The sequence below is a fragment of the Ixodes scapularis genome, unplaced genomic scaffold (genome assembly GCF_016920785.2).
Source record: "Ixodes scapularis isolate PalLabHiFi unplaced genomic scaffold, ASM1692078v2 PGA_scaffold6__148_contigs__length_123643588, whole genome shotgun sequence".
NCBI classification, from domain to species: domain Eukaryota; kingdom Metazoa; phylum Arthropoda; class Arachnida; order Ixodida; family Ixodidae; genus Ixodes; species Ixodes scapularis.
The window spans coordinates 66,874,008-66,888,833 of record NW_024609881.1 but is presented as its reverse complement, the minus strand read 5'-3'; positions in this window follow the sequence as shown (position 1 = coordinate 66,888,833).

Genomic DNA, 14,826 nt, shown 5'->3' with positions numbered 1-14,826 from the left:
CTCCTATAAAACTCAAACGCATTCTTTTAAAACAGAAAACAATCTACGAGAGCGTTAGAACCGCACACTTCTGACAACAATATTAACCTCTAACCCACACTCGAAAAACGCATAAAATTTCGAAAACTAACAACGATCTCCCGTAAAAAAGAAACAGCCACATATCCAGTCCCGTTCGAGAGGTGCGACTCGAAAAAAGAAAAAAAAAGCACGCTGCCAACAGTAGAAATTACCCAAGAGAGGCACTCATGCACTCGGCGTTCGCTAAACCCGAGCTACAAACACGCTACAACCAGGCTACGCAGCACGCCTTCATCGGAATAGACAATGAAGAGGCCGTTGTTCCGTGGTACCGGCCACTTACACCAGTACAAAGGAAATAGTATCTAATAAAACTTTGGTTGGGGCCAGTTGGTTCATATCGATTAAAAGATTAAAAGGCGCGAAAAAACAGGACGAAAAAAGACTAAAAATGACGTCGTACGTGGCGTGCGTGCGTCTTTTTTCGTCCTGTTTGTTCGCGCCTTTTAACCCTTTTATCAACAGCGTCTATATCGTGCGAACCGCAGATCTCATTGGACAGTCTATATACACTTATTTTATGGTCACAGGTTTTGTAACATTTTGTCATTAATTACAGCAACAATTCTGCTTGAATGGCGGGTTAAATTGTGCAAGAACCTCTAAATGTACTAGCAGACGTATAAAATAACTTTTGACCGACATCCACATCATTTAACCACCCCAGCTTCGAGTGTCCTAATTTCTTGGCTTTAGTTTTTGAATGCTACCAAGCTGAACAGGCGGCATATATTTATTTTCTAATATAGAGCTTAGTTTGAAAACCTGAGGAAAATTCATACCTTTCTAACAAAGATAAACATTCCTCACCAATTCGTGATTCACCCCTTCATTCCCAGCCTCGGTAAAAAAGAGACTCCCCTAAAACACTGGATTCCTTCAATTCTATGACATAGTCTTCAGCCAATTGAACAGCGCCTCTCGAATTTCCGCTTCTAATTTCGATCAGAGCTGTATACACGACACCTGAAATGTAACCGCTAGTGTCATCTGACCGTGCCGTACCCGCAACAAACATATCCTTGCTGACGAAAAAGAAAAGAAGAAAAAAAAAATCTGTGGTCACATCACAAAATCTGTGGTTTTAGAAAATAAATTGCGCCTAGACCCTCATGTAAAGTTTCAATTCACAAGCAAATATCAATTAACACAGCCTATAAATTTAGAATAAAATAACCCCCGTACAATGTCAATACTTGGGTGATGTAAAATAGTAAAAGCAGACCACAGCCAATAAACCCCATGATTCATGTGTCCCCCCCCCCCCCCCCCCCGCCTAAATCTTCCAATAGACCCTTCCGGAAAACTGTGGCACCCCCGTATTCTGGTGGACGCATTGTGACGTTCCGATGTCCGGCACGTGAAATTATCCAGGAATCGAAAACGAAATTGACGTCGGTTCAACATTTTGTGATTTCAAAACCCAGAGAATTCGAAGGAAAGCAAAACAGGCTTTGTGATCACCTCCTTTTGTGTTCGTAATGATAAGAGAAAATTAATCGTGCCACTTCGAAGGTATATAAAGCGTTCGAGTCGACAAGAAACGCACACCCGAACAGGCCTACAATGCCCCCTCCGCGATGTGTCCTGGGATTTTCCAGAAATTCTAATCGGGATTTTCTTAAAGGGGCACTGACACATCAAAATCATATTTTTTTTTATTATCCGAAACGATTGAAAACGATGCCGGGACATTACCCTCAAAATTTGAAATTTGGGAATTCAGCATTTGTGAAGTAAAAAAAAACAATTTCCAAATGCCGAATTCGAAGTTCCCGCGCCATCGGCGCCGGTGCCTTGACGTCAAAAATCGCGGAGACCTGAGAGTCGACTTCCTTTCACCACTCCCTGCTGTTGCCATGGCGACCCAAAGCGAGGAGGAAAGGATTGAGCGGCGGCGTTGCTACGGACCGGTTTTGAGCGGTTCGCCTGTTTTCCGTTGGAGGATACAAATCCAGGAGACGGCACCACAACGAACTCCCGATTTTTGGTATTTCAAAAAGAAGGGCCGTAGTGCGTTCGCAATTGCGTTAAAAAACATGTTTTACGATTGCCGTTATTAAACGTTATAGAGATGTCGCCTACAAAGCTTCTAAATTTCCTGATTTTTGACGTCACCGATCAAAAGAAGCGAGGAGGCGAGAGGCGGGAAAATCAAACGCCGAAAATAAAAAGGCGCGCGCGCGCGCGGGAAAATTTTTTTTCGCGATGCGTTTTTTTTGCGTGTCTATGACTGCAACTTGCATCGTTTTAGACAATAAACATAAATACGACCTTTCGGGTGTCAGTGCCCCTTTAAGGTACTCATAATTTCATGTGTGCCAAACGGATGAATGCATCCTCAATCGCGCATCATGAAAAAGAAGCTAGTTCGCTTGACTTCAATTTCCTTGACCCCCCCGCCCCATACCCTCGCTCGACCCCCCCCCCCCCCCCCCCCATACCGCACAATAAACTCGAAAAAACTGAAGGATCTAGGATATCTTTTTACCCAGCCTTTATATCAATAATTTTTATCTTAACGTGTTCCGCACCTGTTTATATAAAAATCTTCTAGATACTCGTAGCTTTTTTTCGCTTTCCGGTTATCTAATTTGACTTTAAGATGATGGATGACACAACTTTTTGAGGCGGTCACCCACATGTAGTAACGTAGATTCAATACCTTCTAAACGGAACAAACGAGAGGCTAAAAAAACACGAAGAATAATTTCCTGCATTGTCCAACAACCACAACGGAATGCTGGCATTTTGTAACTCGGCGAAACGAAAACATTACATAAGTGCGCATTTCGTGCACGTACAATGCAACTCCAGTTCTGCCTCTGTATGCTATATTTACTTCTCTGTTAATTCCTTCGTGTAGCGGGAGGAACAAAGCGCATGACCTTTACGTAGAGTTGACGTACACCCGCTGTCGAATAAGAAAACATCTGTTTCCGTTCTGGTGAGCTTGGTTTTGCTTTCTATTTGTTTTTGAGGCCCCTTGGCTGCTACAAGTTTAGAGTATAGATCAAAAGTGGTCCAATATTTGCAACGAGCGACGTCACAGAAGCCGAAGTGTCATGCTGTCTGATGTGATCCTGGTGGTAGGCGCTAGAAGTGCCAGCAAAACGTGCAAGCGAACGCTCGTACTTTTGCTCGTACCACCACTGGTGTGACATTGCAACGATCCCGGCCGGCGACAGCATGGCAATTCTACGTTGTCATCAGACTCAAGAGGAGGGATTACATTTTAGGACGTGATCGCCGCACCAGACGGAGATGCGTTCACGGCACCATAGTTTGGAGTCAGCACTAAGCATGTGGATGCTGATTAAAGGCCGACGACCAGACGCGATATTCTGCTGGGCAGAACATCCTCCTCACCCTGGGGTAGGAGGAAACGGGCAACGATGGACAGGATAGAAAGGAGGAGAGGAGGAAGCTGCGGAAAATTGGAAATCGTGACCTGATCGGCGATCTTCAATTTAAGTAACTGACGAATCTCGAGAAGGTTAAAAATTAGCCCATCTACACAACGATACCAAAACTTCCGCCACAACCTTGATGTCACAAATATAAACAAATTGACACTAGGCTTAAGTACAAAACGAGCGTGTTGGTAACGGTAATTAAACATGAGGAAGATACGTAGAAAGGGGGGACGGACAACAAAGACTTCGAAGTCTTCTTTGTCCGTCCCGCCTTTCTATGTATCTTCCTCATGTATAATTACACTAGGCTTGTGTTAGCCTAGTAGCAATTTTATTTTGCTTTGTCTCTAAAGAAATAATTTTTAGTATAGTAAACTACCAGCATAATAAACAGGCCGAATGAGCACGTTTTCTTAAAGAAGATATTGCACTATTAAATTCTATGAGGACGCTCCTTCAATCACTTACTTCTTAAGAAATTAAGGGCGTGGTTGACTCAAGAGCACCTCGTTATCGCTTTTCAACTAATGAGATTGCGAGATTTGCCAATAAGAGCGCTAAACAACCAATTAGAAAACAAAAATCAGAACTATAATATTAAGCCACAGCCTGCTCTTCTTATTGCTCAGCGATATTGAAAGCACCTATGAATAAAATCACTGCAGTAAAATTGCTCAACTCCATTTGAACCCTACGCCTTCTTAGGCTATCACTGCATGATAGCCGTTGACCTTGTCCAGAACCTTGGAGAATTCTCCTATTGAAATCAAAGTTCGATTTTACGTAACTTAGTCAAGGCATACAGATGCTTCTAGATAAATAGGATCTATACATTACCGGCAAAAGCTGTAGCAAAGCTAAAAATAATCAGTGCAGCCGACTACATTTTACCGTGAAACAACACTCGTACAGCTGAGAAATGGAGAGTAGAAACTCTAAGAATTTCTATGAGAAACCGTTTCAAAAAGAAAAAAAAGCTTCAGCGCCCTTTACAACCACAATATGCAACATTTAGAATATAAAAACGAAGAAAAATAGTGACGTATTCGGGAAGTGACATTCATTTCGCAGGTGGCCCTTTTAAAACGTGAGAGCCATCTAGTAGCAGTGCGAATAGCTCCGATTTCTTCGCAGAAATGGCGGTGATAGGAGAACAAGGTCGCCTAACTTGAACCACCCCCGACTTGGTGACTCAAAGGCGAGTTAGAGGTACCACATTGTTTGCAACGATTCCTTCCTTTCCTAGGGTATTCCTTCGAAGACGTTCGCTTTTTCTAGTTACGAGAAGCTGCGTAGTGCCGCCATTAGGTGGTCGAGTTTGGCTCGGCACATGTTGGGTAGACTATCTTTTGAAAAGGGCATATTCAAACGTAAAGAAAATACACCAGCGGTCTGCTTATCGCGGTGGATACTAATCATGGCTTGAACTGACGCCACATGAGCGGCAGTAGCGGAGGCCTTTCCTTGTTGTGTACGTACCTCCTGCGGCAAGGCATGAGCACTGGTATGTACGATGACGTAGCAAAAAAAGCCACATGTAAGCGCCGCGGTTAACGAGGCATGATTATGTCACGTGACCAGCCCCTGGGAGGCGCGGAAGTACAAAAGGGGTATCGGCCGTAAGCCTTCCGCGAATTTCTCCCTGTTTCAAAATAAAAAAAGTGCGATTCCACTCACAGAAAAACGAAGAAAACTTTAAACTGGAACTAACCGCATAATCGTTTACTTTAGTAGCGGCATTTAAGTTGCCGGCAGGAAAGGTCAAAACAGCATTCGAGGACTACGTCGGCTAGAGGGTGTTTCCACGCCAAGGTCGTACAATGATGGTTCGGGTCACTGTTTTTATATTTATGTAAAAAGTATATGTTAAAGACATATTCTTGAGAGGAGCATTCAGCTATATGCGAACGTCGTAGCTAAATTTCTTCGGGAGACAGAATATTTCGAAGCTCTAGGCGTTGAAATTGCCAAGGTTTCGCATAGACTTCTGCCTATCTCTAATACTCTACTCAAGACACTGTATTTCAATTACTTTTCTTAGGAATTCGATATCTTGCAAATATACCTAAAAGTATTTACCATTTTTTTTAATCACATTTTTTAGCACCTTGTGCTCATTATCTCAAGTACATTTTTCAATCTTTGAGAGAAGCTTGTCAACGGAATGGTTTACCGGAAAAGACCAGTTTCGAAAATCGCCGCTTCAGAAGGTCCATGTGTGAAAATAGGTGAACGCGTACTCAAGCGAGCTCAGGTACTCCATCTAACAAGGAAGCAAGCTCCGGCTGGATCTATTGAGATGCAGAGACTTAGATTGGGCTCCTCCAAACTTTCTTTTGTTCTTATTTCGGCTTATTTTTTTGAGGGCGAGACACTTTTTTTTTTTTTAAAAGCCAATAAGATGTTTCTCTGCTGATTGTGTGTGTGTGTGCTGGTATTGCACGTTTGAGCCCTTTATCAATTCTGCCTACCCTCCATCGCATGCCGTAAACAGCTTAAACTAGACGGAATTCGCAAAACCACAGGCGCATACCACAACGCGCAATGCCGTGGAGTAGGAAGCGTCAAGTGCTCTTGGATAGAAAATTAGACCTCACGAGTGTCCCCCTCGTTGTGTCCAGTATAGGGACAGTAGGTGATTCGGAGGTACACGGCTAAATTCCAAAATTTATGTTCTAAAAAAATTATTTTGATTAAAGGGGCTGTGCAACGACATTGGGTAGGAATATTTTTTTACTTTACACCAGCTGCCTGGCACTGGTGGGAACCAAGAAAACTTGAACTGTGTGACCCACTTATGTAGGTCACATGTAAGATTTTATGAAACTTTACCAAAATTTATAAAATTGAGAAAGTTCGAGTTCTCTCTTTTCAAAATTGTTCTAAAATTCGAGCTTTTTTTATTTTTTTAATGCTGATTCTTTGCTGAGTCACGTCCCACAAGCCCCTGCCGACTTTGACCTGACTCGATGATCATCTTCGAGATCGATGCATTTCTGAATAAGTTAGGTTATATTATTAATATTAATATTAGTATTACTATTATTATTAAGCGTCATAAAATCTATTTTGAAGCGTCACAGAAGGATTCTTGTGCAGCAGTCCCAGAAGAGAATGCACAGCGAGCAGTCAAACTTGCGATCACCGACAGGTAGAAAAAATGTCACTTTCCGCCTTGGCAGCTGCAATAAACAATAACTTTAAAGCAAAACAAATTCTCCAAGCTTCCTGTATGCGCTGCTGTTTGTTGCTACAATTACTCTCAAACAAGTCTTTTTTTTTTTTGCGGCGCAGTTCTTGGAGGTTTGTTTCCGGGTTGACCTGCGTCGCAATCGCCGTCAACGTCGGCGTAACCACGCGTTGCATTATGGGACGTTCCATATAATGACGTCACGTGTGACGTCACGAGGGTAAAGGTTTCCCGCTAAATTAAACGGGCAGATTGTTCAGCTAAATCTAACTAGAAAATTTTCCCGCTAAATTTAGCACGGACGTTTTTCTGCTGAATTCATCAGAAAAATGTTCCAGCTACATTTGGCGGAAACATTTTCCACCAAATTTACCGGAAAAATGTTACCATCGTCACGTGATATCACACGTGAAGCCTCAACCCGGAAAAATGTTTCCGCTAAATTCAGTCGTAAAGTTTCCTGCCAAATTTAGCGGTAAAATTTTAGACTCGGGACGTCACAAGTGACGCCACATGTGACGTCAAATAAATGAATATGATATCACGTGAAATTTAGCGGAAAACTTTTTAAATTTAGCGGGAAAATGGGCGTCAAGTGACCTCAACTTCAATTCAGTTTCCTCGCTAAATCTAGCGGGGAACTTTTCGCTAAATTTACCGGGAAATTAAGGCAAAATGTCACGCTAAATTGGAGGAAAGAGCACGGAGGGGGAGGAGGGGTATGCCCTACCCTCCGTACACTCTTGTCCCCCTCCAAAAGATCTGCGGTGCAATTCGCCATTAGAGAGATTTATAAACGCCTTTATTTTTTTTTGTATAAATTAAAATTTTTACCTCAATTTTCTGCCTGCATTGATTAAAAAAATTCTACTAAAATGACCTTATGAGAATAAGACTATAAATATTACCATTTGAGAGCCTTACACAGGATACTAGGGCACCTGAGGCAAACAAGTTATCATCGATGCGCAGAGAAGTCTAGCTCGGAATTTCGCACTGTTCCCACTGCCCTTGCTGCAAGCTCTCTAAACCTAATGTCTCGTTTTAAGACAACTTTTTTCATGGTTGTGTCAATGAAAACTTGTATACGCCCTCGGAACCACAGTGCTTCCTTAATTTAACGCCGACACGAAGTTGTTAATTTTTACACTTTTTGTGTACACTTCTTGTGCTATTCCTTGGCCTATGGTCGGATTGTGTGTTGAAGTCTCGACTCCCAGATCACCACCCAGCCTGTAGAGTTATCTACCTAACGTCCCCGAATGAAAGCCAACTTGTTTCTAAACAATGTCGGCGTGTAAATACTGTTGGTTTGGGGGAATGTCACGCTAAATCTTCGCAAGATGGGAGTTCGTTTTATGCAGCACTGCATGCGAGAACCGGATTTCCTACGCCACTGTGTATCTCTAATTGTGAAGCTTCTAATGGCTTCCTTATTCGACCGAGATTTCCTCCACAGAGAGAAGCAAACGTCATTGTGATTCGAGGGCACATGGGCCACATCACGGATGCATGTACATCCCGGTACTCCGCCAAGAGGCGAAGATTGACCCATGGTTCCGGCATGAAAGGAAGATGGCGTCGAACGACAAGTTCGTTGGCGTGTGCAAAAGCCTTGTGGAAAGCTTGAAGTCGCCGCGTCCTTACACCAAAAGCGTCAAAGTTGACGGTGCGATATTGCTCTTGTGGAGGACTCACACGACAAGGATTTTCTCCAGGTAGAGGTGCATATGTCACCGTGTTTTGAGGTTATGTGGATCACGTCACTGATACTTGCTATTCTCAGTACTCTGCAAGGAGCCAAGGACAAAGTGTTCCATTCCTACGGACTGTGCCATCGCTCCGGCGAGAAAGAGAGATGACGTCGAACGATGAGTTCGATTAGTTTTTTAATATTCGTGAAAAGCATGGTGAATGCTTGAAGTCGCTGCACCCTTAAACCAACAGCGTCAAATTTGACAGTCCGGCGTTGCTCCTATTCACGTCGTTGAAACAAAATTATTCCCAATATCAGTCTGTCAACCTTGGCGTTGTTGGTGCAAGAAGGTGACACCTTCAAACTTCTACCATGCTTTGAAAACACAAGATGGAACTTGTCGGTTGACGCAATATTATTTTCTTGACGGAACGGTAGGAGAATTCCCAGCTCTCGGCGGGGTGGCTTAGAGGATTAGCAAGCATTCGTGACATGGCTCACGTGACGCCGAAACGCGATAACGTGTGCTGCTTTATGTGTAGAAAAACCTTTTTGCGAATAGACGTAATTTGTGGTTCGATGTTTAGGCAGTGGAAAGTTTTAAAAAAATTGTGCATTTGCAGGCGAGCTGGTGCTTATTAATCATGATGTTGAAACACTGACTATTAGCAGTGCGAGTAATTAAAAAAAAATCAGAAACGTTCTTAAAAAGTGAAAGCCGTTTACGACTCCCTGTAACACCGAATTAGAGCGCAGCTCTTGAGGAGGAGGGAAGGGCACCGGGGGGGGGGGGTGAAGTGACCTTGGGGGGTCACGTGACGGTGGGGGCCACGTGACCATGCCGATGATGTCATCAGCGACGTCACTGATGACGTCATCAGTGACGACGACGATGCGGACTCCGATGACGCCATCAGCGTTGATGACGATGACAATGCGGATGTCGGTGACGTCATCAGTGAAGTCACTGATGACGTCATCCGTGATGATGACGATGACGATGCGGATTCCGGTGACGTCATCAGTGACGTCACTGATGACGTCATCAGTGATGATCACGATGACGATGCGGATGCCGGTGACGTCACCAGTGACGATGACGTCATCGGGGAGGTCACGTGACCTCGGCGGAGGTCACGTGACCCTCGCCCACGTGACCCTGGGGGTGGTCACGTGACCTCGGAGGGTGTCACGTGACTTCGGGAGGGTCACGTGACTTCGGGAGGGTCACGTAACCTCGGGGGACGGGTTCACGTGACCCTAGGGGGTCACGTGACCTCGGAGTGGTCAGTGACCTCGGGGGGGGGGGGGGTCACGTGACCTCGGGTGGTCACGTGACTGAGTGTCACGTGACCCTAGGGGAGGGGTCACGTGACCTTGGGGGTCACGTGACCTTGCGGTGATCTTCGGGGGTCACGTAACCTTGGGATGACCTTGGGGGTCACGTGACCTTGGGGTGACCTTGGTTACGCCGCCGCCGACGGCGACGGCGACGCCGCTCAAGCCGGGAACGGGCCCCTAATGGCGCGTTCACACTGGAAGCGGATCCGCGTTCGCGAAGCGGATCCGCGCGTTCTCAACCGCAAAGCGGCTAGGATCGAGCGGTTGGAGCGCGTTTTTGCCAACCGCTTCGAGACCGATTTCTCCCAACCGCTTTCACGAACCGCAAAGCGGTAACCAATCACAACGCGACGCTGACGTGACGCCAGTGAGTTTCGAAACAAGATGGCACCTGTCGGTGGTGAGGCGTCCAGGGCGGTGTAGTCCTAGCGCTGTAGTCTTAGCTTTCGACTAATCAACGGAGAAACTTGATGTTCACGTCCGTCACTCGAATCCGCCGCGAAAAGAATTGCTTCGTAATTTTAACGGGCTTCGCACCGGTGATTTGGTTTGGGTAAGAGTTTGTTTATTATAGCGGGTGCCACAGCCCAAGCTCGCTGCCTTGTTAATCTCTGCCTGTAGAACGTCGAAACCCGCCCCTGATCGACCTAAATAACAGCCTTCCTACCCACTAAGATAGTCGCGTGAACTATTGAAAGCTTTCGACACCGTGCATGACCACCACGAAGGCCGATAGAGACGTCGTGAGCTCGATTGCGTAGCCAACGCACTACCGCGGAGGGGGCAGGGTACCTGCGCTAGCTCGACCTGTAACGTTTACTACTAATAAAATAAATGAAAGGAACCTACTCAAGGAATTAAGTGTACGTACCAGACAATGCAGAGCAGAGGTAATCCATACGGCGTTTATTTGAGCTTAATGTCAAACAAACAGTAGACTCGATCGACGTGCGAGTGACGAGAGGAGAGTCCGCCACCAACGAACCACGACCGGCTAGTACCGAACACATTCCCCCCACCACGGTTCACCCCACCGCTCACAACTTCGAAAATGATAACAGCGAACAACAACGAGGGGGGAAAACTGGCCCTCTATCCCGAAAACAAGGTCAGCTATTCATGCGGGAAGGGCCCACTTCGAAGAAAAGGTCGGGGGCATCCTGTTCTGAGTCAGCAAGGCGCGCCTAGCTGGGCTTTGCTTGTGGGCGAAGTCGAGGGAATCACAGGCGAGTTTGGCGGCTCCATGCTTCCTTTTTCGCTGCCTGAACTCGTGATGCGCGCGAACATCCCGGAGAAAAATATTCCGAGTGCCAAAATAGCAAAAGTTTGGCTTTGGATATTGAATTAAGGTGGATTTTGGATTGTAAAACAGGATTGCCAAACGCAAGTCTCGAAAGATCACGCGTGATCGCCGAGAAACCGCCAACCGGCTCTCGGTGTGTCTGAACGGGGTCGCTCGCGAACCGCATCCGCGACCGCTTCGCGAACGCGGATCCGCTTCCAGTGTGAAAGCGCCATAAGAGCTGCACTCTAAAAAGACGAGGGACGAGCGGGATTCGTATGCGCGAGCGCCGACAATACGGAACGATTCGTAACGCTTTCTGATTAAATCAGTTTTTTTATAATCCTAACATGGCGCAGTCGACACCGACAAGAATCACAGGTACGTGCTAGCTGAGGCACACGACCCAAGCATGCATTTTATTGAACGCCTGCCAAATTGACGCAAGACATGGCCGACTCTACAAACCATCTCGCGGAGCGCTATGAACAGCTTCAAATGGCCTACGAGAAGCTTGAAACTGATATGACGACGACCAAAGAGCAGGTCAAGAACTACGTCCGACCACGGGTTCAGTGCCGCAAACACCGGACACAGTCCTAGATCTTGAGCATGCAACAGTCACAGACGCAACAGTCGCGAGACTCCCCGAGGCGACCAGTCGAGAGCCTGCGATCCCTACCATCAGCGAGCTTCTCGCCATCATCGCAGGGACTCAACAACGGATCGCGGGGTGCGTATTAACAAACTCACGTCCCCTCGAAGTCCACTCTACGATTGACACGTCATCCGCCATAACCATTTAGAATGGACATATAGAGACTAACGTTTCTCATTGGCTTGAAGAGGTCGATCGCATCGCCTCTCTTGCACATTGGACGTCATCCCTCACCATACTGAATGCGTTGACTCGACTCAAAGGATCTGCTAAGGACTGGAAGACAGTATATGGTAAATCAATCCGTGACTGGGAAACGTGGAAGCAAGCAGTCCTCGAACGCTTCAAGAGGAAGATAACGATGCAAGACTTCATCGAGTATCAGGTTCAACGGAAGCTCCTGCCCAGCGAAACTCTTGTGAAATACATTTACGCCACGAATGCCATGCTACAAAAGTCGCCGTATGAATCAGTGCCTGAGGACAGAATCTCATTGATCTTGCTTGGCATTGCCGATGACAAATGGGCGAATCCTCTGGCGTCCCACAATTGCAGTTCGGTGCTCGAACTTATTGTCAGAGCAATGTGCACGGATAGCCAACGGCCACTCAAAAAGAGCAACTACGCAAACGAGGAACACCAAGAGCTGTACCGGAGGACAGCTGCAAGCTTCGAAGATAATACACTGCGCAACACAAATAAAAGCTCCAACTGTGGCAAGCCGGGACACTTCTCAAGAGAATGTCGCATTCCGAAGACACCCGCCACTCTTCGGGCGGAAGAAAGACGCAGCGCACACAGTCCGACGGCCTCCTCTCCAAGACGTTTTGAGCAAAGCGATGACGAACGCTGAAGCCGTACTACCATGTCAAGAAACGTTAATTGCTTCCTACGTTCAAGCGGGGACGACCTATCCATTGTTCGTGGAATAATTGGTTCAGAAACAACTGTGAAAGTGTGCATCGACACGGGCGCAAACGTCTCGATCATTCGCTCTACAGCTATTCCGCCCAACTCAAACATCATAGTTCATCCTAATAGATCTGATATGAACGTTATTGGAACACGAGTAAGACCCGAAAAAGTCACAGCTATGACAATCACTGTAGGCACTACTCAAGTTTGGCTACCTGAGGTGTTCGTCATAGAACTACCTGCCGCTGTCGACATCCTTCTTGGATCAGATTGGAGACGACGTGCCAACGTGTATATTACCTTTCACCCAGCAACGACGTTACGGTATTTCATCTGCCTCAACGAAACATGCTTGAACGTTGTAGTCAAAGCATATGAAGTGAGCTAGCGGGTGAAACACTCATTGCATAGTTCTGTCGACGCAAAGTTTTTATTGCCACAATTCCTGTGAGTGCAACAAAGCACGGCGATAGATTTGTGAAACTAGAAACGCGACCCAGTGCCCCAAACACCGAACTTCTCAAGCACATCGAAGTGGCCGTCAAAGAAATGACTCAAGATGTAACGGTCGATCGACAGAACCAGCTTCGTCACATTTTACTGACATACCACTCATCCTTTGTCGATGGCGAGAACAAAATAGGGCTATGCCCCCATTCTGAACACTCGATTGATCTAAGAGAAAATATACCAGTCACATCTTGCTCGTATATATGCTCTCGTGCTGATAACGAGCTTCTCAAACGGGAAACCAACGTTCTACTACATCTTTTCGGCTTCTCTGCCATCTCTGCCATCACGTTTCCTCAACGTACCTTGCTGGCTCGTGACACTGATTTTATCTGGACTGAAATACACGACAAGATAGTCAATGACGTGAAGAGAAGATTGAAGAGTCTTGCAATAATCGGGAACTTCAGGTACGGATGCCCAACAATAACTTATGTCGACGCCAGTCACACTGGTTTCGGAGCCCTTCTTGCTCAATTTCAAGAAGAGGGAGAACAAGTAATCGAGTATGCAAGCCGCAGTCTCAATGAACGCGACTCGGAGCTCAATTCAAACACTCTCGGATTTGTGGCTCTTCACTGGGCCGTCACCGGAAAATTCGCCATTTTTGTTTGTGCAGAACCTTGATTCACGGTCCTCGGGGGCAACATGAGCCTTACGTAGCTCGTGAAACAGGGTACAACCAACCGCAGGTTCGCCAGGTGGACACTGCACTTAGCGGAATATGAATTCGATCTTTTACACCGATCTAGAAAGCTCATCGTACCAGCAGACGCGACGTCAGGACTTGACATGCCGGACACAGCCCTGGAAGGCCTCATCAACAACGAGGCGGCTGGATGCACACTGAAGTGCTTGGCGATTGTGCTGAGTCAGGACTCCCAGTTCAGGAGTTCCCAGACGTCTGATCCAGAATGCCAACGTCTTAAGCTACTAAGAAACATGAAAAACAGTCTACTCGAAATTGACAACGGGATCCTTGTACGAAAACTGATCCGCAGTGGACGACAAAGCACGCGAATCGTAGTACGTCACGCACTGCACGACATTATAATGTGTTTGCGCCATGATAAAGTCGGACATATGGACACAAGAAAAACTTGAGATCAGGTTTCGAAGCGCTACTGGTGGCCGTCCATGACCAAAACGGTCTTATCGAAAGAATGGTAAGAACAGTCAAACAAGTCTTACGAAAACTTGTGGACAATCATCTCGAGAGGGTTATCGCATTGGAAGATGCAGTAACCGCCTATAAATGCAACTCCGCTCAATTCCGAAAAATTTAGGCTTACATGTGATTCCATTTCACAAAGCACTACTAAACAGCTCTAGGTCTTCGAACTCGCGAAATGTGGAATATTATTTGTGTAATGCTAATTTAAGCATCAGCTGATACCGAAACCGGAACTTCGGTTGCGTCAGGCAACATTAGTCTCGTGTTGTCAGAGTCATGGCCTCGTCACGTCGAACCACGTGGTCTTGTGACGTTGGGGGGGGGGGGGGGGGCGAGGGACAGGACACCGGACGCAGACAGGTCGCTTCGCGTTTCGTGGACGGTGATGGCCGGGGGAGAGGGGGAAGGGGAGAAGACGAAAGAGGAAAGAGGGAGCGGAGAAACAGACCGATTAGCGCGCAGGGCAGCGCAAACTGGCGCATCCGTGCACTCTAAAAAAAAAGGGTGTAGTACTTACACCCAGTGGGGTGTATGTGACTTGTCCCATATACGACACCCCCATG